The sequence below is a fragment of the Lissotriton helveticus genome, chromosome 4_1 (assembly GCF_964261635.1).
Source record: "Lissotriton helveticus chromosome 4_1, aLisHel1.1, whole genome shotgun sequence".
Lineage (NCBI taxonomy): Eukaryota > Metazoa > Chordata > Amphibia > Caudata > Salamandridae > Lissotriton > Lissotriton helveticus.
Window position 1 is genome coordinate 1,140,902,964 of NC_136063.1, and position 26,606 is coordinate 1,140,929,569.

At 43.6% G+C, this 26,606-nt stretch overlaps 1 long non-coding RNA gene across 1 annotated transcript in view; it reads right to left on the bottom strand.

Moving 5' to 3' along the window:
• Nucleotides 1-26,606, bottom strand: part of LOC144827453 (uncharacterized) — a 1,218,604-nt gene that overhangs the window by 906,041 nt on the left and 285,957 nt on the right. Inside the window, exon 2 of the long non-coding RNA XR_013610193.1 lies at nucleotides 4,660-4,715. This is a non-coding gene — a long non-coding RNA (uncharacterized LOC144827453). The remainder of the gene's footprint in view (nucleotides 1-4,659; nucleotides 4,716-26,606) is intronic.

A 26,606-nucleotide genomic window follows, 5' to 3' on the forward strand; every position in this document is an offset into this window, starting at 1 on the left:
CCCAACCACTGACACATCCCCTCACACATCTACTCATCCATATAATAAACTTTTTTTAAACCTTTGGAATTCATTTAAAAAAAAAACAAAGGTTTCAGGGATGTTATGGCTAGGGTCAGATTCACTCATACAAAACCATATAAATTCAGCAATTATAGTTGCCTGAGCTAACTGTAGTTCATGCCCTGGCAATGCACTGCTTCTCTCCTCACATATTACATCCTGATGACATCTCAAATAACATCACTGATGACATCCTCCACAAAACCACTCATACTCCACAGAACATCTCATACACCCACTCCCACACTACCACACACATATCCACTCACAGACCCATGCAAGTACTCACATACCCACTACACTAACCAATCCATAGAGCCACTCACACAACCACTAACTTACCCATATAGCCACTCCAGTACCTACTCACTCACCAATACATCCAGTCATACAGACATAAAGATAGTTACACACCCACTCAAACACCCATACAGCCACTCACACATTGAGCCAGTCACCCATACTGCTACTCACACACCTACTCACTCACCCATTTACTCACTCACCCATACAGTTACTCACACACCCACTCACTTATTCATACAAATACCAACATATGTACTCACTCACCTAAACTGCAATTTACACAAGCACACACCCATGTAGCCATTGTCACATTTACTCACTCAACTGTAGTCACTCACACCCCCACACACTTATATATACACCCCTAACTCACCCACCTACTCACTCACACAGCCACACACCCACAGTCATTCACTTACCCATACAGCCATTCACACACCAATACAGCCACTCACTCACCAATACAGCCACTCACTCACCAATACAACAACTCACACACCCAAAGAGCCACTCAGACACTTACTCACACATGGATACACAGTAACACACATGTGTTACAAATAGTATCACTCATTTGTAGTACAGAAAGTATACTAATTTAACATTTGTAGTATCTTAGTATAAATCTTTCACACTCAGAAACTTTTATAAAGCTCTCCCAATCACTGGATGATGTCACCAGTGATGTCATTTGAGATGTCATCAGTGATTTAACTGACCATGTCTTGAGTGATGTAATGTGAAATAATAAGCAGTGCATGGGGGGCGTAAGTTATAATTAGCTCAGGTAACTATAACTCCGCCCGCCATCCTAATGGGGCCCACTGTGTTAATTTAGCTCTCCACAGACATATATACATTAAGAACTGTCTTTTTTCATAAAAACGAGAGCCAGAAGAAGAAGCAAATTCCCTTGGTTGAATTGCTGAATATGTGACAGGAAAACCTGAGATGCAATCTCATCTTCCACAGTAGGCAAATATGTTCTCCTGAGCAAATGTCTTTACATCTGTGCACCTCATTGGTATTAACTGCATAATTAGGACACAAGGCAAGTAAAGCAGTGCAGACTTAGCTATAAACAAAATACAGTTGGGGCTTGATTTAAAATTTGATCGATGGATCCTCCCTCACAAACGTGATTGATAGCCCCTTCTGCCTTACTACAAGTGCATTTGCACATAATGCACTTCTAATCAGGCAGACATGACATTAGTCACATTTGCAACGAAGTACCCATGTGTCAAACTCGAAATTAAGGCCTTAATTTGGATATAGTTCATTTTTCTTAACTAGATATAGCTTAAAGTACTCCCTGCCGTACATTATAACGATATTGCAAGCCATCGAACATGACCCTATAGAGTAGCGAGGGCGAAGGTAAAGTACCTTCATAAGGTTATGAAAATCTGAGGTGAACTGCAATATCCTTATAATACTTGGTCACACCATCACCTTTCCCATAAGCTATTTAGATCCTTGGTGTGTAGCTCTGTCAAATGAAAGAGCAAGCATGTTTTCAAACATGAAGAATTAAAATAGAATCTCTAATGCAAAATTAAACACATCAAAAGAGTTGTTAGATTTTATTGCAAAAAGTTATTAGAAACAGTTTAATACAAGAATGCAGAAAGATTCTAACTTTTCTATAATTACTTAAAGAGTGCAAAAAGTAAACAGGTTGCAATACATATCTCCTTCCAGGCAATATGCAGATAGAAAAAAAGAGAGCAGAAAAAACAAAAGCAATGTTTAATTTTTGTTCTGTAAACATCTGGTTTAATTATGTGCTGGGACCTGACCTGCCTTTCTCTCCTGCTGCTGGCCCTGGCAACAGGCATTGTGACATCATAATCTTACTGCAATAAGTATTACACTCAAGTTCTAATGTAATTGCTTTATAATAAGCGACTGGGTGCGAAAAAGGAAATTAGAGATGGGTTTTTATACAGTGATTGTAGTATCTCGTGTATTATAGTATTTGTTACCATTTTATAGTGCACATCAAAGAGGAAACTGTGACTTGGCTCCCCCAAAAACACGGTGCACATTATTTCCTAAATATTTCCTATTTTTTATTTTAAACCTATGAATAAATAAATATCACTCAATACTATCCAGTAGTGCAATTAATGAAATTAGAATACCAGTAAATGTAGTAACAGGCATGCTTATTTTTAATAATGTTGATATTTTATTTTCACATCTCACCGCTTGGTGTCTGCCCCACATTACTATGAAGTGACAAAAATGTTTCCCTTCTCAAATTGTTGTGGTGGCCAAAGGCACTATTTTTCATGTCTATATGCAACTTTACAAATTGCTTAACTTTAACATTTCTCCATGATCCATCACTGACATGTTCTGAGTGACTGCCTCCGTTATGCAAACTTTTGTCAACCTAAATTAAAATCTCCTGCAATCTGACGGTAGGAGTGACATTTCAAATATTCTCCTCAGAATGCAGCGTGTCGCATAGCTTCACACTGGCACAAGGCGAGCGCTAATTATTTCCACCCTGGCTGACAATGCCACAGACTGTTTCTTGAACCATATGCCTTGATTTGATTCAATCCTTTCAATTGATTCTTCTTTGCTTCTATTGCTGTGCAACAGATGCAGGAATGCAAGTTGCTTATATTTCAGCATCAGTGAGCTTTGTGTTAGGACTTCAAAACAAATCAGGAGGTGCTAATGCGAAACCACAAACAAGTGTAAAAGTATGGCCAGGATGACTGTTACCAACCCATGTTCAGCCTTGGTATTTCTGTTGAATGGATGCAGGGTCAGATTTGCTAATGTTTTGTGCCAGGTTTACATCATGTTTGTGATGCAAACCCGTTGTAAAGTGTTATGTTTGGATTTACTATTCAACGCAAACCAGGGTTTGCGGTGGATGGTATCCCAAAGTAACACAAAGTTGTTCTAAGCACTGCTTTGACCTAGTTTGCGCCAAGGGGGCGTTCTAAAGATGGTGCCTGGGCTTCCAATGGAACACCCAATGGTTTTTCATGCAAACCTATCTACAAATATTGGTGGAGAAGGATTTGCGGCAAAATCCTACACCTCCTTGAGGCAAGCGTAACAATGAGAAACGTTTTCGTGTATCACCCTAATGTATTTTATGATATGTAATCTTTATGTGAACTTTTATTATTTTAATTAATCGAATAAGGTGGTTTTGACTTTGACTTTGAGAAATGTTTTCATTTCTACTCATTTTTCAAACTCTGCTTGAGTGCTGCATTGTTCTGCACAAATACAAAGAGGGAAAAGCCTTACAGCACAGATTTCATACTGAAAGTGTCCCCTTCAAGTACAAAACCTATCCTTCAGAAAATGCACATCCCTGTGCATTATAGCACAAGGGTGTGTGCATTGGCATGCGGCTGCCAAAAGTGCGACAGCAATGGGAGGGGGACATAAAAATGCACCAAGGTATTTCCTGGGTTTGCAAGAACCACATGAGACGTGTGCCCTGATATACTAATATTCACGCAACACAGGTGTGCATGAACATCCGCAGCACTGTGTGGATGTTATAAAATTATGCAGAAGACTTTACTAAGATGTCATAGCTTTTGCTCATCTAAATAAGTCTGTTTAATCTAATTCTAAGCTTTGCAATATAGTGCAAGGGTGAACCAGCAATGTCTAGCATGAGACTTTTGTACTCAAGACACAACCTTCAGTTTAACTTTCAATGCGATCATTAATGGCAACTGGCAAGCCACATTATATGCTTAGTTTCAATTACATTAGACATGGTACTCCTAAGGCTATAACAATTCTGCTTGCTCCATGTTTGCGTCTAGTGTAATTTGACATTAGGATTTGACACAAAGCCAGGTCTGGCTAGCTAAGTAACTTTGGGTTTGCACCACATTTAATGGGTTTTCCACTATTTTCATCTTGTGACATCTCATTTCCATGCATTAATAGGGTGAATGTGCTCGAATCAATCAATCAATCAGGATTTATAAAGAGCTGCAAATCACCCCATAGGATTTCATGCCGCCACAAAGCAGTGTTTTAGGTGCTTGCTCACAACAACTTTCAAAGCTAATGAAAGCAAGTAAGAGAGGTGTGCGACATGGAGACAAAACGGTGGTGTCCCTCTGAAGGATGTTTAAGTTGATATCTGTATCCTGGAACAAGAAGCCACTCAGTAAAAGCCATTTTAGATGTCAGCGCGGGGATGCCTCCGGGTCACCAGGCGCTCTACAAATTGTTAAATAAATAAATAAAATAAAATAATAAAAATACTGAGAAACTGAACTACTAACTTACCACTGACTGAAGATTGTTGCTCAATTTAGGATTTCAGTATCCACAGTCAGCCTTCCCTGCAAGAAATAAAATACAAGATGTCATTAGCTTTACAAAACAGCTTTTACCAATTTTTCATTTTTCGAGGACATCTGACTGAGGCACATTGGTGTGGGTAACAGGTCCCATGAAAAATGTGCCATTTAGTGAGTAACAACTGAGATGGTGGAAACTACAGGGATTTGACATGAGGGCACATAGCTAACTGTGCCAAGATATAACATTCTCACCCACTCCCACTGCAGCCACCTCACTGTGGGTGCACAATTCTGGCTGAGAACACATCATGAAAACAAGCTCAGAAATGATGCTAGTGAGCAGTTAATCCTCTGTAAACACCCCAGTGCTATGCTGTGTAATGCCCACGTTAGGACAGAAGATCATTATGTAGACAAATATTACGGCGGATCATGTTCCTGGCAAACAAGCTTGTTTGCGATCCTACAAGATGGCATTGACAGTGTTGTTTTTTAGAGAGGGGCATAGTTTTAATCACTTTGGTCCTTATTATAATTAGGGCTTCCGGTTTTATGGTATTTATATTTTTGTCATTTCTGTCTGTATTTATCCATAATTATTTTTTTTACTAATTTTACCTACATTTACCTATATTTTTATTTTAGGTTTAGTTAAAAAATGTAGCTGAAATATGTATATTTCTGCATTTATTTAACCAGTTAATGTACATTGGTGCCTGAACGCCTGACAGGTTTCAATGATATATACACACTCAGATGATAAAGTATGTACTTATAAGAAACCATGCAAATTTTAGTATCAAGGTTGTGCAAATCTGCTGCTGTTTAAGGCGCTTTACTAAAATGTATTTATTTTGTTAATCCCCTTGCTTGTCAATCCGCACAACTTTTACCCTGGCAGTCATAATTGACAGCATTTAGAATCACTTAAAAACAACCCAATTTCCGTTTTTATCCGCATTTAAAAATAAATATAGACAGGAAATTAAATAGTTTTCTGTCTGTATTTACCTGTAAAAATCAGTAAAAATGGAAATCAGGTAGATTCAATTATAATTCATACCTCTCACTGGAATTGATATTCATACTCAATTAATTTGCCACCAGATCACACCTGCTGGGAGATATATGAGTGGAGCTACCATAATGGCTCAATGTTATTTGTGGATGTATCACTATACCTAAAAATATCTGAGGGGTATAGTCATACCGTGTCTTTATTGAAAATGGACAATTTTTAGACACAGATCAGCAGGGTTGATGCCAATGAATAAGGTTATATGCATGATTTGTAGGTCAATGCACCAAAACACCAGCGGTAGTGGAAGCAAAGTAATGCACCATTTAACCCCCAAAGACATTTCAAGTTGGACCTTATGCCCCTCCCTTTGCCTAAGGGCTAAGGCAAAACAAAATAATGTCAGATAGTCAAAGTTAACAGAATGCTGGGGTTATATACACATTTTGCTCCTGTTGCTTTCTTCTTGGCCCAAAATAACAGGAGTTACAAGGCCAGTGTCATGTGTACCCAACTTCAAGCCTGTATAGCAGCTGCCACTCCTTGCTATCCCTAACTGACATCAATGGTTACATTTACAAAGGCAGTTCTCTAACTGTGTGCACACATTCTACCCTATTTTCATTGGCAAAACACTTACATATAATGGTACATAACAACTTAATTTCATTAGGCACACTGTGTTTAGTGCAGGAAGTTTATTTAGCAATGTAATGCATTATTGGAGCCGCAGTCCTGGTTCACCTCAGTTGAGAAAATAGTCTACAGCTCCAGATTCAACAGAGTTCCAGTTTATTTGCAAATCATTTTGAATCTCACAAAATCATAAGTTTGTGGGTTTTCACACACATTGTGATTCCTTTCTCACATCTTACCTTTATTTGTTTTCTTTAAAGTTCTTTTTATTGACTTTTTCAAGAATGTCAAATAACAATCATTACATCACCGTGTAAAGTGCCAACCATTACAATTGAGCAATTTCATTTTCCGTCAGCGTTTACTGTGTTGGTGCTACATTACAAGATCATAAAAAGTAGTGATTAAGGTAACAGGTAATTCAAACTAAGCTTACTGCTAAGCCATAAAGAAGAAGGTAAGAATAAGAAGAAGGAGGAGGGGGCATTCTGGAGAAAAAAGATTGAGTTGCTGCTGCTATTTTACCATTCCCAAACTCGGGCAACAGCCTGTTACCCAACACTCCACCACATACCGCACCACTCACACAGCCGGAGCCAATTCCAGCTGGGGAGCTCGTGGTCCAGCTATGCCAGCACCAGCCATAGCTTCCGCTGCCTCAGCCCTGGCACTGTGGTATAGTTCCAGTAGTGTCCTTATATCTTTTGTCCAGGACCTTACCAGCATCAGCTGCTAGTAGGCGGTTAATTGTTCCTGAGCGTAGGCCGCATCTTTGACCACCAGGCATTCTGCGGTGCCGGGCGTCTTAGCCAATAAATTGCCAAGTGATGTTTGACCAAATGGAGGAGAGCTGTCGGCTTGCGCATGTCTTTGGGGACGTCCTTCACGTACCCTAGCAGTGCCACGTGCGATGAGCCCTCCAGAGAGTGCCCACTAATCTTCAACAGGGCTTCAGAAACAGTACCCCAGAAGTCCCACACGCTTGGACAGATTCTAAATGTAAAAAGTCAGTGCAAGGCTTGGCACAGTGAACACAGCGCCCATGATCAGTATCGAGGGTGAAATAGGCAATCCAGGTGGGCCCACCTTTGGAGCGAGCTCCTTCCACCTGGACCAACGGTTGTCTGGGGCCAGATAAAGTGCCATACGCAGGGTGGTGCACTTTCACGTTCAGGTGCAGTGCGTGCCATAAACTGTAGAGCCAGTAGTGGGGAATCTGTGCCGGAGCACTGTAATAATGCAGGTCCCCGGCCCGAGTCACCTTTTTTTGAATGTGAGTGCCAATACCTCCATGCAATTCGGGGTTGTTCTCCCGTTCATGCCAGGGAAATGAGGCACCAGCAGAGCTGGTGTCGGAAGTGCGACGTGAGGGGAGACTAAGGTTAATGCATAGATACAGATATTTTGGAGAGGATCACCATCTTCGCAATAGCCAGCCTCACAGTCAAGGATAGCAGAATTTCAGGCCAGGTCATGAGATGCCCGTAGTTGGCCTACCCTAGCTCATCGAGATCCCATATAAGTAAAACCCTCACCCACAGCAGTGGGAACACCAAGGTTAACTTCGCTGTCACATCCGTTAGAGGGAGCACTACGGATTTGGTTCAGTTTATCCTGATCCAAATACCACCGAATCTGGTGAACTCATAAGAACACTGAGATGATGATTTTATGGGGTGGCAATGTCAGGCCATATTTTTCATGATGTTGTCGCACTCAGGAGGCAAGCGGCTCCAAGGCAATGGCAAACACTATAGGGGGCATCACTGTAGCCTACTCCCTGACACAGGGAAGTGGGAGGGAATTGTTCCTTGCCCCTGAGCTGAGTCATGGCTTGGTGTTCAGGAGGCCAATTAATTTCAGAAACTTGGGACTCATTCCCATGCTTGATAGCATATCAAAGAGAAAGTGCCATTATAGTGAACACGGAAGCCGGAGACAGAAAATAGAGCGCCAGGGACAAGACGCCGAAATCAGAAACAAAAATGGCGGAGTGAGAGCTTCGGAATACATAGACCAACCAGAGGTGCCATACAAAGCAAGAAAGCACACATAGCAGTGACACCAGCATCTAGATTGAGAGTTACTGCAGAGCCCAATTGAAAATAGATCCCAAATGACAGCAGCAAGAAAGAACACATAGCAGTGACACCGGGATTCAGATTGAAAGCTATTTCAGAGCCCAACTGAAAATAGATCCCAAATGACAGCAGTGTCCTACAAAAGAAAATAACAAAGCCCTGAGGAAAACCTTCCTTGAATTCTCATGGTCCCCACACGAAGGTCAAAACGCGTCGGCACACCCATCACTCACCCCCTTACCTCACAAGGCCAAGAGTATCGCCATACCAAAATTGAAAAGAATTTTATGAACTGACCAGTTTAGCCAACAAACAGTAGTAAAAACATCTATAAGACACACAAAGGCGTTCTCTGGCCTTTAACCCTTTTCCTTGGACCATGTATTGATTCAGTATCAAGGACAAGTAGACAATATCCCGATATATGAGTACAATGTAGTAGGACTTGTTGATTTTTACACACACTGTTCATGTACAAGTGATTTGATTTATGCACTGTACATAGTTATTGCACTTTTTCTATGTATGAATATGTAAAGTATAAATGCATGTACTTCAATCGAGATATCCATATATATAAAAAAACAAAGAAAAATGTATGAATTATGAAGTAAAATCCTTTTTCAATGAAATGTTTGAATTGAATATTGATTATTCTTCAAATTGAATATATTTAGATTTGCTTGTTGGCCCACGAAATAGAGTGGTTATGAGGAGTTCAGTTCATTAGTTGAACAGCTAAGTAGGCAAGAAGTTCTCCCTACTTTTGGAAGAAGTTGTTTTGAATTTATGTTCATAGAGGCATTTTTTCATATTTAATGATAGTGAATCAAACACCTAAATGGCATTTAAAAACACAGCTGCAGTGCTGAGGCCAGGATCAATCGCCTGGTGGAAAGCAATGATGGTGCACAGATTGTGGGCCATGGACCTGCTTGGAACAAACCCTGATTGGTCTGGTCAAACAATGGATGGTGGTAGTGGGAGAAGTCACAAAGCAATTCATTTGACTGGGATTTTGTTATCTATGCTAATCATCGATAAGGGTTAATACAACTCTGGTTTAGGTATCCTCACTATCAAGGCCTCCTGCAGGGTGGGAGGAAGGAAGCCAGCAGTGAGGAACTCCTTATAAATGCCAAGTAGGTGCAGGTCTAAGATATGTGCATGTTCTTTATAAAGGCAACAGTGAGCCTATCCAGGCCTAGTGCCTTGCCTTCAGGCATTGCAGAGATAACGCGTACTATCTCCTCTGCCAAGATGGGTTCATCTAAGAAGTGCCTATGCCCTTCTCGAGGAGCAGCAGCTGCAGGGAGTCAAAGTGGGAGTTGAAGTCAGAGTGTGGTACTTGTTGCCTCATCTCATACAGGGAGGAGACAACAGTGGTTATCGCTCCCTGAATTGCCTCTGTGCCCACATGATTATTGGATTGCTCATATTGTATCACAACTATGTAATCACTTGCCCATGGTTTTCACAGGTTATTGTCCAGTGTTTTGCCTGCCCTATCTCCCTCACCATAGCGCCTAGCTCGGGCACCTTTCCCTAGATAATGTGTCTCCTTATGTGCTGCTTCCTCGAATTATGCTAGTTTGGCACGAATGGATGTGAGTGTGTGCACTGCAGGTTTAAAAATACTGGAGCTCCGATTCACATATCACTTCTCCAGTCATGCCAGCTCACTGTACAATGCACAAAGCAACCCTGCTTGTTTTGCCATGCATGTTCCCCTGAAACCAACTGTGAAGGCCTCCAATAGGGACGCATGCAATGTCACTGAGCGCTCTTTGAATTCAAAGTATTCCAAGATAGCCAATCTGACCTTCTCCCTGAACACCTGATCGTGCAGCACACCCAGTGGTAGTCACCATGTAAGAGCAGGCACACCACTACCAGGTAGGACCAGTGCAAGTAATATAGGGCTGTGATCAGATAGCATTCTCAGAAGATGGGCAACCTTGGTGGGGAAAACATCAATATCCTGTGTGGGCAGCGAGAAGTCGATGTGAGACGATGTGACATGGTCGGGTGCTATGCAGGTGCCTGCAGTAGTGTGCTTATTCCTTGCATTCTGGAAAACGGGGGAGAGCAAGGGACGGTGTTCACCCGCGGTGAACGGAGAATACTTCTATTCCCCTGGTCAAGGACTGAGTAAAACAAGAAGAGGAATACCACCAGAGGTAAACCTGAAGGAGCTCCACTGTACTACAGGTGTTAAAGCACACCCTGGTGACGCTAGGCCACCAGGGTGGACCCCGATGATGAAGCATGTCACCACTAGGTTGGTGAGTGAGGGGTTTCTTACAAAAGGATGAATCCTTTCCTTTTACCATTGAAAATCCTCCTTTAGGAAACCTTCAGCTTTACCTCTGGTGGTACTCCTCTTCTTGTTTTACTCACTTATTCCTTGCATGCCAGAGGTCAAAGGGAGCATTGTCCTCGATCCGTAGATGTAACTGTGCTGCAGCCCCTGGGTGTGGCTGTTTAGTCTCGCTGGATCTATCTGACTCTGGATCGAATTGAATTGGCACTTATATAGCGCATAGCTATCTGGGAGCATCCCAGCACTGAGTACGTAATTATTTGACAGAGACCCTAGGGGAAGATTCAGGTCTTTAGTTGCTTTCGAAACATCAGGTGATTTGGTTCTCTAAGGAGATGCAATGGGAGGGCGTTCCATAATCTCGGGGCGTTAAATGAGAAGAGATGCCCACCACTTCTTACCTTCTTGAACGTGGGGACCGCCACGAGCTAAAGTTCATTTGAGCGAAGTTTCCTATTCGCTCTGTAAGGGCGGATCATGGGTTTATTAATTGGGGGTCCTCGCCCTTCCAGCGCCTTATGAGCAATACAGAGGGCCTTAAAGTCGATTCTCTCTTGTACTGGCAGCCAGTGCAGATAACGTAGAGCAGGCCTTGCTGAACAGCGATTAGGAGTCTCAGTAAGTAGCCTGGCTGCAGAGTTTTGCACGACCTGTAATTTCGCGATTACTAAGTTTGGGTCACCTAGGTAGAGAGCATTTCCGTAGTCTATTCTGGACAGAATTAAAGCCTGGATCAGAAGTTTTTTGCATGAAAAGGTAGGAGGGGGAGGATTTTTTTAATCATTCTCAGCAAACCGTAGCATGACGCAGCAGTCTTCCTTGCCTGTACTGAAAAGGTAAGGTTTTCTTCTAGCTAGATTCCCAGGCTTTTTATCTCTGTCTTTGGGACCAGCTCTGGACCCAAGGAGGAGGGCCACAAAGTGCTGGCTGGGAGACTTAGAGGGTTGCCGAGGATCATCAGTTTGGTCTTTTTCCCATTGAGTTTTAGGTGGGAAAGGCTCATCCATTTTTAAACTTCCTGGAGGCAGGAAGGAAGTTTGCCGATCTGCTGGTTGGGGTGGCTCAAGGCCACAATCAGCTGTGTATCGTCGACGTATGTCATTATATGGATCCCAAAAGGGGACACGACGCCCGACAGCGGAGTCCTATACACATTAAAAAGAGTAGGTCTCAGAGGTGAGCCCTGCGGGACTCCACACCATAAGGGGATAGGCTGTGATTTAGCGTTATCTTCAAAGACCTGAAGGATCTTCCTTCTAAGAAGGATTGTAGCCAAAGCAACACTGTTCTGGTCACTCCTGCGCTCCTGAGATGGTGAATCAAGACGCAGTGGTTAACCGCATCGAAAGCCGCACTCAGGTCGAGGAGGATTATGGCTGATGCTCCTCCTGCATCAAGGATTTTTGTGGTTTCTTCCACCACTGATAATATGGCGGTTTCCATCCCTTGACCTGGGCGGAAGCCCATTTGAGAGCACTACATTGAAGTGTCCTCCCCACAGAATCCCCCCATGGGCCAGTAAACCAGCTAACCATCACACCTCAGCAAAGAAGCCAGGATCGTCTACTTTAGGACAGTATACAGATAGAAGTTTGATTGGGTGGTCCTGTCGCACACCGGAAACCAGTACATACTGACCCTGAGGTGCACCATGGTATCCCCTTACGGATCATTATAGCAACTCCTCCTGCATAGTTTGAGTAGCATGCTGAAAGTCTTTTGCACAGCCACCCCACCTTTATCTTCACTTGTGTGTCTGTGGTAAGGTGGAGATCTTGCAGCATACAGATACCTATCTTATTTCTCTGCAGATATGCAAGCATATGACTCGCCTTGCACCGATCATTAACATCCCAGACATTACAGGTTATACATGTGATAGACTGTTTTTATGTCAGTCTAGGGGAGGGTGGTTCTTTAACGCTGCACCGCAATTGCAAAATAAATAAACACGCAATAACACTCAGAGTAGCTATCACGGGGGAAAATAACTGAAAAACATTTGGCAGCCAGTAGGCTATCCAGAAATGTAACCACTGAACATAACACCCATCTCCCACTTCGGCCCCCAAATCGGGACAAATTTCACTAACCCTCCCAATACTCCAAACCGGCAGTCAATTTTTTTTCAAATATTTTTGGGGAGTTTTGTACAACGCAAACTTGACTTGAAGGTATCAGAGCGATTTACATGAGTGCCAGTTGCGTTACAGATGGAAGCATTCATCTTGTTAGGCATGGGAAGATTAAGTGATTTGCCCAGAATCACAAGATGTTAAGCATCCCAGCCGCGACTCAAACCCGGTTCCCCAGCTTCAAGGTTGAACGCTCTATCCATTAGGCCACATACTCTCCACATGTTGGGGCTCATCCCATGTAGCGCAACCTAGGAGCCCAGAACTCTACCCAGCGAGTGCCTAGATGGGTGGCCGGAGGGATGTAGGATTAGGTTATCAGAATTCACCAGGCAAGGCCATCAGGTGCTGCCACGGGGGCGTTTTTTGTCTTTCCATGCTACTGCCTCCATTGCATATCATGGTCGGGAGGTAACAGGCTGCAACAGGTCAATTGTTGTCATTTAAATGTCCTATCCCAGCAGCATTTGCAAGCTCCAGCAATCTCTCCTTGAGTGTTGGGATGGTGTTGGCAAACTTGGTGACCACTTCCGGATCTGTGAAATAGTGGTTCTTACCAGTGAGTTGCACATGTAACTTGGCCGGGTAAAGTTGAAAGCATTTGGTTCTGTGTGCTGGAGCACTCGCTTGGCCAGCAGAAAGTCTCTCCTAGCAATCTGCACTGGTAAAGCCAGGGAAGATGGAGGTTTAATTGGTAGTGAAGTGGAAGCATTCCTGTGCAAGCCACAAAGTAGTGTCCCTGTGTAACAGCCTAGCTACTATGGGTGGGTGGGGGGTGGGGCCTGGGGGAGGCGACTGACCAAGTGACCTGTGGCTCACTCCACAATGAGCATGGTTGAAAGTTCATCGCCAAACAGTTCACGGAGCAGTGGCTCTACATAGTCTTCTATGCAGCCCATCGCAGTCGACTCTGGCACCCAATAATGTGCATGCTGTTTCTTCTGGACTGCGCTTCCAGGTCTTCATTGTTATTTCTGACCACTTCCAGCATTTTTTCCATCTGGAGTAGCTGCTCTCCTGCTGCAGAGTGATTATCTTCCAAGTCTGGCGTGCAGCACTCCAATTGGTCTATGTGTTCAACGTGTTTGCCAACGTTTTCTTTGAGGCGGTACACCTATCCATCAAGAGTTCTATATTTTTATTGATAGCTGTGAGACTCTGCTTGAGGTCTATGAACATGATTTGAATTTCTACAGCTGGAGTCAAACCCTCTCTGGACATCCGACTCTGTTGGTGGTCGTCGGGGGGGGGGGGGGAGTAGGTATTCATCATGCATGTTTGCCTGCAATTTTCGAAGGTGAGCTTGACCTGTTTTGCAGCTGCTTTCCCTATCACAGACATTGCCTCTCACTGTAGTCTCAGTGCAAGTGTCAGGTCAGTTCAGCTCCAGGAGTCTCAGACAGCAACTCTGACAAGCAAGTCTCACCACTCCCCCAGGAGGGACACCACGGAGGCACAAGCAGTTCACTGCCTTCTAGGGGGGGGGGGTTCCCCAGGTTAACTCCTGCGGAGTCTCTTAGCCCAGCAGTACCTGCAAAGGGCTTTAATGTGGGTGTCAGACACCCGATCACAGGCAGTCTGTTGAATCAACGCTCAGGCACCGCCTTGCTCCAGTTCATAAATTTCGGGGGGCATGAGCAGGTCCGATCCCTCTAGTGGTTCAGCTCTTAAATGCAGGTGTGGTGGTTAAGCCAAATGAGTGGCCATTTTACCCCTTCCAGAGGAGGCACAGGATGAGTCTCTTCTTACATTCCAACTACATCTGGCTTCCTCAGACAGCACCTATGGGTTTGGTTACATTTCACGTGGGTCAGCAGCCATCAGTTGGCTCGCCCTATCAGGCCAAGAATCTTGACAGTGGGCGCCCCCATTAGCCCGCCACACTGCTCCTGGGAGGGGGAGCTCTCTGCTCTGCTACTAAATCAGTGCAGCTCCAAACAAACCACTGCCACAAGTTCATTTCATCACCTCTGGTAGGCCTCGCTAGAGTGTGCCAGTGCTCACTCTGCCTGCTTGCGCCAGGTATTGGTGGTCCACCCCTACCCAGGCTATCCCCACTCAACCTTAGAGGCTCAATCAGCCCCCTGCGTGTCCTTCTTGTCATGGAGACCACCATGCATTGCAGACAACCACCTCACTCACAGCCGCACCCCAGCCTGCCGGCGGTTCCAGGCCGCTGAGGGGTCTCTGCAGGAGCACAGGCCGAATCAAGGCCGCAAGTAGCCCCTTGAACAAATCGCTTTGCCAAAGGTCTTTTGATGCTTTTTTAGGGTTTATTGGAGGCAGCAGGAGTACCGTAACTCAGACACTGCCTCCGCAAGCTCCGATGACCATAGATTTTAAGGATAAATGCTGGATAGGCCGCTCTGCCACAGCTCTCTAGCGCCCCCTAATATGATACAACTTGGAGTAGTCTACTAACCATAATAAAATATCACTGTTTGAATTCCAGACAGAATTCACTTTGACAGTGCAAACTGAATTTGGGGACATAGATATTTTAAATACCACAGCATTCTGAACCAGTTGCAGCTTCTAAAGGGACTTTTTCTGGGGGGCTGGCAAAAATATTGCGTTGCTATATTCATGCTTGGACTTGATGTTTAATTTGAGCTGGTAGTTCTATGTGGGGCCCGCCAGCACTCATTTTTTGGGGACCAGGACTTATTGCTCTTCATCAGATTGTGGCCACGAACAAGACAGAGAAATGTGCATAAGGAGAAGAGAAGGAGGAAGAATAAGATAGGGAAACAATGACAACGCGAGAAGGTAGAAGTGAAATATAACCTACAATAGTGAGCTAAAAGGGCAGGGAGTGAATGATGAATGTGGAGGAAACAGACTTGAGGGGGAATTTCGTCTAGACAGCCTGGGTATTCAGCAACCATGTCATTCAGTAGCACTGGCGGTGGGCTTCTGAGAGGCACTTTATGCAGGGGCACTTATTCTTTTACAAATTAAGCACTGCTTGGACTGGAACAGTACATTGAGCATTCGTATTTGAATTTGTGGATTTATAAATTTAGAATTCAGGTTCTGCAAAAAAAATAAGTCCTTGATAGTTTAGACCCCTGGCTGTAGGGGACAAAGCAGTGTAGTGCAAGGTGGGGGCGTACGGTTTGGGAAGAGAAAGCTATGAGATGAAATCAAGACTAGAAGATTTTAGTATTCTTCAACCCTAGAATTCAAACGAATAATGGTAGTATTTGTATTATTTTTGCAAATACAGCACAGGTGATACCCAGTATCTGATGTATAGATTGTGATCATTTCTCTTTCAGTAAAAATCAACTGTAGTATACCTTGTACGAGGCACTTGAATTCTGCTCATCAGTGTCCGCATTATAATACAGCTCCAGAGAATGCCAATCAAGCTGTCTTATGATACATGCTAAACCACAAGCTGTTATTGTTCTTAAGCCTTTCCCAAAAATATTGAATTTCAGTTATTTTTGTAGCAGCTGTAGGTAGAGAGAGTGCTGGAAAGCTAGAGCCTTTCTGCCAGGGTCGGATTGGTAAGGCGGGCACTCGGGCAATGGACATGGGGCTGGTATCTATGTTCAAGCTGTGGGCTGCTTTTTTGGCACTCTGGGGGGCCGATTTAAGCTGTGTCTGGTGAGTTCAGATGTTGCCAGCGGCCCATTGGGTCCCCAAGTAGCCTTTCTGGAAGCAGATGGGCGTCCATTATCTCTTATCAACGGGCATAGGTCCTTTTCTCTCGCTAGGCCGGCCAATTAATGTGTGCATAATACTGAGCGGGGCAAGGGGCCTGAGCAGAAGTGGCCTCACTATGCCGAAGCAGTGTTTTGAGGAAAGGCAATATGCAAATGTGGGCCATTTTTTTGGTGTGCCCGGCCGATTTCTAATTCCAATCCAACCCTGCTTTCTGCGCCTGTGACATCAGTTGTCATTCAAGAGAGGCGTGGTCTGCCGCGGCCCGTGGAGGGAGTTGCGGTGGGGCAGAGTGGCGGGACAGGGGAGGGGCAGGGTGGGAGGTGCTAAAAAATGGCATATGGATAATTGGAGGTAAGTAAATAATTTAATAAATAAAACAAATTTCGTGGCGTGTCCTGCATCACAAAATGCGATGCAGCGCGCGCTACGAAATTCGTTTTATTAATTAAATTGTTTAGTTACCTCCAATTATCCATATTCCGGTTTGTAGCACCCCCCACCCTGCCCCTCCTCCGCCCCGTCTCTCTGCACCACCGCAACTCCATCTACGGGCCGTGGCTGGACGTGGTTGGAACTAGGACGAACTCACCTATTGTTTAACCTTAACCCTCCCCTTTACTCTGTCGCTGTTGTTTTTTCAATTAAAAAACAAGACATCAAAAAGCACATTGGGGTAATGTTTTCAGACTTTGTTGAAATTAAAAGGCCCTGTAAAATCCGTATTTAGTTTCGTTTTTGAAAAGACAGACATTCAATGGCAGGAGTCAGATTCGATGGAAACTGTTTAATAGCACAAGAGCTGAATAGATAAAACAGATAGGAAATATATATCAAGAAACATCTTGAACATAGTTGTTAAATTCCAGCATAACTAAAAATTAATTTAAGTTTAAAAGTCAGATCCCCACGAAAACCACTTGCTTTCAGAATAGTTCAAAGGGGGTGAATTCCCAAGCTTTAAAAACCTGTAATAGTTGCATGTCAGAACATGGTGTGCAGAAATATTGTCTAACAAATATTTTGTCCTAAATATCACTCCACCATCGGGTATATATTTTGTATTTTAAACTCCAATGGGGTCAAATATTTGCAGATGTGTGGGATATGATGTTTACAGCAGAGAATATTATGATAACAATATCCTGGCACCATGTCACTCCCACCTACACGAATATTCCCAAAACAATGCCTGGATAGCCCCAATGAAGCTTTTATTCTATATTGGCGCACTCAACACAACCAACAGATCCTAACACAACATTCATGCACAGATGCAAAGTAAATGCAAGCGTGTGTTGCTTTTACTTGCCATTGCCTTGTCCTGAACACATTCCCTCAAAGCACTCTACTTTTTTCTAACACTCAAATACACACACAAGTTTTGTTTGTCCTTAAGTCATTGTATCAGTTCTTGTCTTGTACCTTTTCAAATCATTGTAGCACCTCCTCTCCTGTGCCTTAATTCGTCATTGCAGCAGGTATTCTGTTTCACTTGTGGAAAGGAGTGTTGATGTGTAGTAGTTTACATCAACCAATTAAACCCACTGAGGAAAACATAAGGACCAGTGGGGACATAAGTCGGGATAGTGCGGTCTAAGGTTACAGTAACACCAATGAACATGTTTTAAAAATACCAAATTATAGCCCCAAAAGAGGGTGTCGGATGAGGAACCAATACAAATGATCTTTGGAGAACAACATGAAAACAAACGAGGAGTTGTTTTGCACCTTTCCTTAAAATACATCATAGAGCTCATACTTAGAAAATATAAAATCACTATTAGGTGGTCAGTGTTGTTTTTTTTTTTTTACAAATTGGCATTTTGGTAAGGCTAATGGTAATATTCTATAAACATCATACATACACGGGCTGCACACCTCTGCTTTTTTGACAACTTTCTCTATAATTTTTTAAACTCCAATCATTTTAGCCATTGCGTGCTCATTGGCGTCGTGCCATGCCCACACTGCACGTGTAAAACTTAACCACAACAAATACAGGTGCAACTTTCTGCTCCTAGCCATTGGCACAGCATTTTCATTTGCATTTGCGTCATTTTCTTTCATTTATATAACTTTCTCCACAATTTTTTTTGACAGATTTTTGCAAGCCTCTTTTTAAATTTCTTTCTTGCTCGTAAACATTCTCATCCTCATGCAAGGTATCACCATTTTCCAGGTTTCTAATGCTCAAGTTTGGCCATCCGAGCCTTTCATCAAGAACATGACTAGAGCCATATTCATCAGTAGCAGTTTATTTAATATCCAATGCATTTCAGGCCTCTGGGGCCCTTCATCAGGGAAAACTGTAAATGACAATTAGACATGCTTTACTTTATACATCCGCCCTTACGTACACACATAAAACAACTTGTCTTTAATAAATCTCACCAACATTTCAAATGGTAATTATAAATGCATAATTTATCAAAACCTCCCCTTGGAGTCTCAACCATACTACATCTCACCTCTCCAAAGATAACAGTCATGTTTTCCTGACCCTCGGTGATAAACGACCATACTACGACCCCCACTGCTTGACAGTCCCATTTCATTTTTTGCACCAAAAAAAAGTTCCGTGATTATTTTTAAGCCCCTGTTTTTCATAAACACGATACTCTCTTCCTTCCACCCTCAAAGCTATAATCTGTTTGTCTCTCATCAAAACGAAGCTCATCACCCATCTTTTCTATAAGTTTATCGTACCTGCTAGCAAACGATCATCCACCCTCCTTCCAAACAGCCGTCTCCCTTTCCCTTTCCAACCTCGTGTCTTTTAATCGTTCACTACAGCCCCTGGTGAGATTTATTAAAGACAAGTTGTTTTATGTGTGTACGTAAGGGCGGATGTATAAAGTAAAGCATGTCTAATTGTCATTTACAGTCTTGATGAAAGGCTCGGATGGCCAAACTTGAGCATTAGAAACCTGGAAAATGGCGATACCTTGCATGAGGATGAGAATGTTTACGAGCAAGAAAGAAATTTAAAAAGAGGCTTGCAAAAATCTGTCCAAAAAAAATTGTGGAGAAAGTTATATAAATGAAAGAAAATGACGCAAATGCAAATGAAAATGCTGTGCCAATGGCTAGGAGCAGAAAGTTGCACCTATATTTGTTGTGGTTACGTTTTACACGTGCAGTGTGGGCATGGCACGACGCCAATGAGCACGCAATGGCTAAAATGATTGGAGTTAAAAAAATTATAGAGAAAGTTGTCAAAAAAGCAGAGGTGTGCAGCCCGTGTATGTATGATGTTTATAGAATGATGCCCCTTCGGGTTTGCACCCTATAAAGATTTGAGCAATTCATAATAATAAAAAAGAACTATGCTGAAAGAAATGCGGTTCACCTCACAGGCAAGGCGGAACATCTGAATTCACACGGCAAGTTTATTTTCATGGGTCAGAAGAAACTGGCATTTGCTGCGATGAACTTTGGACTGAGCAAATGTTTTAAACATCGTCATTTGTTTTAAAGTTAATGGACTTGAAAAATCGTTATGTAACTAATTTGGATTTCACCACGAGCCATTTTAACTGCATTATGGGGAGTTGAGTGTTTGAGACAAGAGAAAGGGCACAGGTGAGGGGGGATTGGCTGCTTGATGGGAGGGGCTGTAGTGAACGATTAAAAGACACGAGGTTGGAAAGGGAAAGGGAGACGGCTGTTTGGAAGGAGGGTGGATGATCGTTTGCTAGCAGGTACGATAAACTTATAGAAAAGATGGGTGATGAGCTTCGTTTTGATGAGAGACAAACAGATTATAGCTTTGAGGGTGGAAGGAAGAGAGTATCGTGTTTATGAAAAACAGGTGCTTAAAAATAATCACGGAACTTTTTTTTGGTGCAAAAAATGAAATGGGACTGTCAAGCAGTGGGGGTCGTAGTATGGTCGTTTATCACCGAGGGTCAGGAAAACATGACTGTTATCTTTGGAGAGGTGAGATGTAGTATGGTTGAGACTCCAAGGGGAGGTTTTGATAAATTATGCATTTATAATTACCATTTGAAATGTTGGTGAGATTTATTAAAGACAAGTTGTTTTATGTGTGTACGTAAGGGCGGATGTATAAAGTAAAGCATGTCTAATTGTCATTTACAGTTTTCCCTGATGAAGGGCCCCAGAGGCCTGAAATGCATTGGATATTAAATAAACTGCTACTGATGAATATGGCTCTAGTCGTGTTCTTGATGAAAGGCTCGGATGGCCAAACTTGAGCATTAGAAACCTGGAAAATGGCGATACCTTGCATGAGGATGAGAATGTTTACGAGCAAGAAAGACATTTAAAAAGAGGCTTGCAAAAATCTGTCAAAAAAAATTGTGGAGAAAGTTATATAAATGAAAGAAAATGACGCAAATGCAAATGAAAATGCTGTGCCAATGGCTAGGAGCAGAAAGTTGCACCTATATTTGTTGTGGTAATGGTAATATTCACCTATCTGCTACAATTATCAACTGAATGATCTTGTAGATGTTTAGTGGAAAATGTACTGTTACATAAAGCTGTCATATTGCAGCATTGTCAGTCTTTAAGAAGAGCTCCCAGGGACTTCTTGCTATTACATCTTAAGGCAGATGTATTATAACACTGTTTGCAAAAACTGGTTGCAATTTGCGACCAGTATTTTTGTGACCAGTATGTAATTTTGTAGACCGACCGATGTTTGGTCACAAAAGTCGGAGTCTGTCAAGATCCAGCGTACCTCAATAATAGTCATGAGGTGTGCCACATATTGTGATCCACTCTGATCAGCCACATTCATAGGGATGGTGTCTTCAAGTTTCAGCAGATCACTATGAACACTTACAGGTCCATTCATATACAGTGTTGGGGCTCATTATGAACCTGGAATCCTGAATGTGACATCCTGGGATCTGTACATGTGTAGGTGTGCTAGTCATGATAGTGTGCTGTGCATGAGTAACACACTTTGGCAGTCTCTATTTTGGGAGCCCATAGACTGGGCACAGTCCAAGATGGAAGTGAGGTTTCTTTCGCTAGACAGCACATGTCTATTGTGGGCATCTCCTTGGGGGTAGAATGAGATGCAATGGTGAGAAAAGTAGAGACGGGGTTCCTTAAAAGTTTCAAGACCCTTCCTGATACTTTGGGTTGTAAATTACTCTGAACGCAACTGCCATTAGGTACGCTGCAGAGGTACACGGTGAGGCCTGCAGTATCTGCTGCAAGGGAAGGGAACTGTTTGAAGGGCACAAATTCTTTTCCCTCTCTCTGATTTCTGTGAGGGGAAATCATAAATATCGAGGTGCAGCCTGCTCTCACCTCTTTTTACTTCTGTGATGAGCACTCAACTTGAGGCCATCCTTTCCGATATAGGCCAGTCCAGAAAAGTGCCCGGCTAGGATACGTGAAAGTGGAACTGACCCAAACTAGTTACAAGGAAGTAGACCTGGAATACACACCCTACACCTGCGAAACAAGTAGAAAGATGAGAGCTCAAGATCCATTGTTGTTCATTATTGTGCTCTCTTGTACTGAGGAGGGGGTACCCTACGGAGGACTCAGGGACTACTGCAGGGCTAAGGGTCGGTGTTGCACTGACAATCATTTGCTCAAAGGCTAAGGAACGTCACTTGGAGTCTGATCGAAAGGAAGAATACTGAACTGTCTTGGGTGCCAAGATATCCTACCTGTTAGCGAGGGAGGGAATCTCCAACATTGCAGGTGGAGTGTATCGTGGAACGGAATCAATTAACTTACACTGGCATAGGGTTGGTCTAACAGAGAATTGCTAAGTAAGTGCCCCAAATGACTCAGGGTGCTACTGGATCAGGCAGTGTGACCTTCATCAGACATCATCATCGTGGCCACCAGGCATCTGGAGTGGTGAACCCTTGTGATTGGCCTACTTGAAGCCAGGATTAATGCCTTATGGTGGCCAATGTTCTCGAGAAGTGGAATGCATGAAACCAGCACTGTTAACTGTGCTGTGGGTAGGAGCCAGTTTGAATGATTAAGCGAACAGAGAGTGGCCTTCAGGCCACTTCATGAACACTCAAGATCAGCAGCATGAGGCACTGTGTGTTGGAGATAGCACCGGAAGTCTGACATGGGTCTCCCACCCATAAGATTTGTAATTCACAAGCATGCGGCCATTGCACTCAAGAAGATACACACAGTTGTCATTGGAGTGAACTGCATTGTGAATTAAGTATCCACTGGAGCCCAGAGTAAGCCACTATCTGCAGGAGGAGGGCCCCATCAGAAGCCTCCACTCTTGCAGTGACGCTCCGAGCGACATGCTGCATGGCCAACTGCTGCACATCTCCCAAGAACACTGGCATGTGCCACCTGGTGACTTCAGTTGCAGCCAAAAGTCCGAACCCAGCTTTGCCTGATAATACTTACTTTGTGAGAGACTGAATAGACCTAGGCCCAAAAGACTGATTGCTAAGACTAGATTAAAGAGGGTTTAAAGTACCAGCTACACCCACTGATCAACCTTGAATGCCGTACCTTAGGTGCGAATCCCAGAGACAAGAGGACCCATGAGGGGCAAGTGAAAGGCCCCTGGAGCACAAAGGTTCACAGACATAGTATTGCAGCCCCCGGGACAGTAGTGGTAAAAGGCCTCAATCACCATGGTTGTGGCACAGTATTCCCAAATTGCTCTGGGTTTTCCTGAAAAGGGTCTGATAAAACCCAAACTTGGGAGCCGGTCATTTTTCAATGGTTTGTGATCAGAATTATGGTGACAAACGATTGTTACATTACACAGTGATTCTGTATATCGAATGGACACTCAAAACAGGCCCATTACAAAAAGCAAGCCAGCATCCAGTTAATACAACACTTTAGGAGTCAGTAAGTCTTTACAGATGCCTAAAAGTGGATTTCATAAATTGCAAAATCCATGTTTGTGGTCACTAACACACCGAAACAGAGAGTTTGCGACTGAAAAAATGACTCATACATCTAGCCCCCATTGCTCTGCCATAGTCCTCAATGACCTTTCTCCAATGTCTCTAATCGCCTGCTCTAAGCAATGTTTTTTTTAGTTGCCAAGATATCCATCTATTCATTTTGCAATATCCTTTTATTATATGTATGCAGCTATACCTATAGAACGCCCTTGAATCAGAGGACTCTAGTAAGGAGGTCATGTAATTTACATCAGGAAACAAGTTGGCATATGTAAACAAAAAAAATGAAACAAATGGTAAATACGCACATATATATGTGTATAGATATATATATATATATATATATATATATATATATATATATATATATATATATATATATTCACTGAAAAAAAACATAGGTTTCAGGCATGTTATAGTTAGAAATTAACATTTTAAAAAACATTAGAAATTCACAGAAAAAACATAGGTTTCAGGGGCGTTATAGTTAGTTGGACATTTCACTCGTACAAAACCATAGAAATTCCCCTGTTATAGTTAGTTCAGCTAACTTTAACTCGCTCACCCGCAATGTACTGTTGATGACGTCAAATATTACATCACTCATGACATGGTCAGTGACATCACTGAAGACATCTCAAATGACATCACTAATGACATCGTATGGTTTTGTACGAGTGAAATGTCCAACTAATTAGAACGCCCCTGAAACCTATGTTTTTTTCTGTGAATTTCTAAGGGTTTTTAAATGCTAATTTCGAACTATAGCGTGCCTGAAACCTATGGTTTTTTCAGTGAATTTCAAAGGTTTTTTAAATGTTAATTTCTAACTATAACGTGCCTGAAACCTATGGTTTTTCCAGTGAATTGCAAAGGTTTTTTGAATGCTAATTTCTAACTATAACGTGCCTGACCTATGTTTTTTAAGTGAATTTCTAAGGTTTTTTAAATGCTAGTTTTCTAACTATGCCTACAGAGGTAAAACATGTGAAGAAAGAAGAAGAAAATGCACAGAAAAAAGCAAGAGAAATGCAGAAGGAAGCAACAGAAGTCCACAAAGACGAAGAAAAGTGCAGGAAGAAGCAAGGCGTGCAGAAAGAACAAACAGAGGAGCAGAAAGAGGCCTTGTTGCAAAATCATCTTGTGCCCTCAATGTTTTCAGATGGGTACTGGTGGTATCTGAATCTGACTAACCAGGCCTAGAGCCAGTGCTATGATAAAAGACAGTGAAAACACCTACATACACTAGGGAACAGTATGCATTGGGGTACCCCTGTGATTAGCATGACTTCCTCTGTAAAGCCCTAGTACATAATAGGGCAGGAGGATTAAAACTACCTCTGAGTCAGAGGTGCAGAAATATGCTACTTTAACTAGTAGTTGTGTTTGCAGAGTGGTGGAGAAAGGGTGCTGGGCATCCAACCAACGCTCAGGAATTCCGCTGTGTAGGACTTACAGGAGGTACCAGAAGGGATTCTTGGCCCCCAAACTCCCTCAGGACTAAATTGGACTTCATCCCCCATCCCATTGTCTGCCACAAGGCACGTTTGCAGAGTGGTAGACAAAGGGGGCCATGGTCTCCGAAGACATCTTAGCAATCCCACTGTGTGGGACTTGCTGGAGGTAACAAGAGGGGTAGTTGGCCCCAAAGGACATCCTTGGGGGCCAACTTCCCAAAATATTACCTCCAGTCTGTCCCACACAGCAGCACCTGTACGTCAGAGGTGCAGAAAGGCCCTGCCCCCTCTCTTCACCACTGTGCAAATTTGCCCTGTGGGGCGTTTTAAGTTGGGGGATTAAGTCCCCTTGAATCCTGAGGGTCCCTGGGGTCCAACTAACCCACCAGGTACCTCCAGTAAGCTCCATAGAGCTGTGTTGCAGAGAATTGTAAAAAGGTGCGTGGCCTGGACAACCTATCTGCAACGCAGGCCTCTGGCAGTTACTAGAGGTACCTGGTGGGCTAGTTGGCCACCAGGGGCCCTCAGGATTAAAGGGGAATTAATTCCCCAACTTAAAACGTGCCACAGGGTGTGTTTGCACCCATGTCACCTCAGGCCCCGCCCCTCCCTTTACCACTGTGCAAACGCGCCCCATGGTGCTTTTTAAGTTGGGGGATTAAGTCCCCTTCAACCCGGAGGGTCCCTGGGGTCCACCTAGCCCACCAGGTACCTCCAGTAAGCCCCACAGAACTGCATTGCAGAAAGGTGTAAAAAGGGGCGTGGCCTGGACCACTTCCCTGCAACGCACACCTCTGGCGCTTTTTGGAGGTACCTGATGGGCTAATTGGCCCCCAAGGACCCTCAGGATTGAAGGGGAATTAGTTCCCCAACTTAAAATGTGCCACAGAGCGTGTTTGCACACATGTCACCTCAGGCCCCGCCCCCTCCTTTCATCACTCTGCAAACGCGCCCTGTGGCGCATTTTAAGTTGGGGGATAAAGTCCCCTTGAATCCTGAGGGTCCCTAGGGTCCAACTAGCCCACCAGGTACCTCCAGTAAGGGCCACAGAGCTGCGTTGCAGAGAGGTGTAAAAAGGGGCCGGTCCTCGGATGCTTGTTTCCGTTCTGGGAAGGACATGGCTTTTGTAGTTCGGAGTGGACTGTTCCCATGGGGCACAGGGTCAGCGCTGATTTGCATATCGCCATTGTCTAACCCAGGGTGGTGTGGAGTGGAAAAACGATGGATTTGGGCCCAGATCTTTGGACTGGGGTGAATGTGAGACATTGATCCACATTCTGTCCATCATTGTTGTGTTTGCAGTTACCGCTCTAAGTGTACCTGGAGATGCTCAGACGTGAGTCCCAGGCACTCCACACCACTGGAATCAAGCTAGCCGGGCTGAAGAGAGGTGTTACCTCGAAACCGGGCCGGTCCTCGGATGCTTGTTTCCGTTCTGGGAAGGACATGGCTTTTGTAGTTCGGAGTGGACTGTTCCCATGGGGCACAGGGTCAGCGCTGATTTGCATATCGCCATTGTCTAACCCAGGGTGGTGTGGAGTGGAAAAACGATGGATTTGGGCCCAGATCTTTGGACTGGGGTGAATGTGAGACATTGATCCACATTCTGTCCATCATTGTTGTGTTTGCAGTTACCGCTCTAAGTGTACCTGGAGATGCTCAGACGTGAGTCCCAGGCACTCCACACCACTGGAATCAAGCTAGCCGGGCTGAAGAGA